We start from the raw sequence: 2,942 nt of genomic DNA, 5'->3' as shown, positions 1-2,942 counted from the left end.
GGGGGCGATCAATAGGGATCGTGTATCACAGTCGATATAGATAGATAGATAGATAGATAGATAGATAGATAGATAGATAGATAGATAGATAGGTTTTAAAACAGTCATGGGATACATTCCCTGAAGAACAACAGTCATAACAACAATAATATTAATCTCATTCGTAAAAATAACATACGAAACTACAACAATAACAACATGCATATATAACAACAACACCGATGATTATGTTTTCTGATTTAGGCACAAAACCAGAAGTATGGAGTGTAGTGCGATCCCGCTATTCGACTGGGCCTTTATCTTATCAACCCCGGAGTAAATGAACACCAAAGTGGAACCGTAGTTGGGAAATAAATTATCCGAGTCTCTAACGATTCTGCCAGCTGATTGCTTTCTGCAATAATGATAGGAATCCTTTCTATTATTGGTACAACACCTGAAATTTGTGGGGAAGGGGCTAGTCGATCACATCGACTCCAGTGCTCAGCTGGCACTTATTCTATCGACCCCGAAGGATGAAAGGCAAAGTCGACCTCAGCGGGATTTGAACTCAGAATACAAGGAAGATCAAAACGCCGCTAAGCATTTTGCCCGTCGTGTTATCGATTTTCCAGCTCGTAACCTTTGTAATAATAATAATAATAATAATAATAATCCTTTCTAATATAGGCACGATGCCTGAAATTTTGGAGGAGGGGACTAGTCGATTACATCGACCCCAGTGTTTCACTGGTATTTAATTTATCGATCCCTGAAAGGATGGAAGGCAAAGTCGACCTCGGCGGAATTTGAACTCAGAACGTAAAGACGGACAAAACATTTATGCCACAGAGGCATAAATGCTAAGCCACAGGGACATTGATAATAATAATAATAATGGTAATAATAATAACTACAATAACAATAATAATCTTTTTTACAATAGACACAAGGCCTGAAATTTGTGGGGATGGGCTAAAGTCGATCACATTCACCCCAGTGTTCAACTAGTACTTAATATATCGACCTCTAAAGGATGAAAGGCAAAGTTAACCTTGATGGAACATATAATCATAATAACAATAATAATAATAATTCTTTCTATTATAGGCACAAGGCCTGAAATTTGGGAGGACGGGCCAGTCGAGGATATCGAACTCAATGCTCAACTGATGCTTATTATATTACAACTTCGAAAGGACGAATAATAATAATAATAATAACATACATATCCACAACATACATACATACATACATACAAACAGACAGACCGACAAACAAACAGACAGACCGACAAACAAACAAATAGACATATATACATAATAACAACAATATCACACGTTACGAAAAGAAAACAATATAAAATAAGCAACAGCTTACATAACGATGTTATAACATGCTGTGCATGTTATACATACAACATACATAACAACAATGGCATATCTAACAACTGTATTAATAACGTATATAACAATGATGTATATAATGTAAAGGCAATAACATACATAACAAGAACAGTAACAACATTACAGTATAACAACAACAGCAACAACAATAACGTGTACAATAATAAACATTTCTAACATGGACACGCGCTACAGATTTTGGGTAGGGGTTACTCGATTAAGTCGCTCATAGTATTTTGATTTGGACTCGTTATGTCAACCCTGAGAATGATAAAAAGTAAAGTCTATCCGTGGCAGGAATTGAATTCGGGACATTGAAGTTACGAAAAATAAATAACTGTTGGTATTGGATCTATTACTAAACCGTTTCCTTTTTCTGTCAACTCTATCCGAAATAATGGATTCAAATTTTGGTATATAGCCAGTAGTTTTTAAAAGGAAGGGACAAGTCAGTTACATCAACCTCAGTACTTGACTGGTACTTATTTCATCGACCTGCAAAGAATGAAAGGCAAAGTCGACCTCGAAGTAATTTGAACTCAGAACGTAAAGACGGACGAAACACGGCTAAGCATTTAATCCGGTGCACTAACAGAAATAATAACAAATAACCAAGAGATAAAGAAGGGAACATTTACGTAGTCGCTCCAACGTGCAAGAAATAGCACCTTAATATCCCTTGAATCTCAATGCTGTCTTAATGATAAAGGAGATAGGACAGGGCATGTTAGGTAGATGCCCCCAGAAGGACTGATAGTTGCGATCGGGGTTTGAATACTAAAACAGGACTAAGTAACAACAGCGATGGATGGGTAACGCAGGGTTTGGATTAAGACGGTGACGATAATGGATAATGCTGACAGATATTTCTGTGAAGAGACATTCATACCTTAAATTAAATAATTACGAAGTAAATAACAGTCCATGTGGAAGTAAAGTACTCACTTGATAGCCACATTGTCCGTTAGAATCTTTGTTCGGGCAGCCGTCCGGCACCGAGCGAGCAGACGACCACGAAATGGTGAACATACACATCAAACATACTCTCCACAACAACATTGCTGGTTGCTTTTCAACAACACAACACTGAATAAAACAAATGGAAGGCAGCACAAGTAAATATATCGTGCTGGACTGAATTATTCGCTTCAATAACACTCATATAAACCGTCACTCACTCTTTCTTCTGTCTCTCACTTCGCCTTGCCCTCTCTAATTCAATGACGGCAAACACACTGTCACCTTTTCTCCCTTCCGCTCCATCTCTCTTTCTCTAGCTCTTACTTTCTCTCTTTAGTTCTCTAATACATACATACATACATACATACATAGACTAACACAAGCACTCACATATACACATACGCGCTCATACACACGCGCACATATACAGGCATATATGCACAAGCATACACACACACCCACACAGATACACGCATACGCACGCACATTTTTCATTTCATCACTGCGCCCCTCTCCACTTAGCCTCCCGTCTCTCTTTCTCTCTCTCCCTCCCGTCTCTCTTTCTCTCTCTCCCTCCCGTCTCTCTTTCTCTCTCTC

The sequence above is a fragment of the Octopus bimaculoides genome, chromosome 7 (assembly GCF_001194135.2).
Source record: "Octopus bimaculoides isolate UCB-OBI-ISO-001 chromosome 7, ASM119413v2, whole genome shotgun sequence".
Classification (NCBI taxonomy): Eukaryota; Metazoa; Mollusca; class Cephalopoda; order Octopoda; family Octopodidae; genus Octopus; species Octopus bimaculoides.
The sequence above is the reverse complement of the archived record's forward strand: the minus strand, read 5'-3'. Positions refer to the sequence as shown.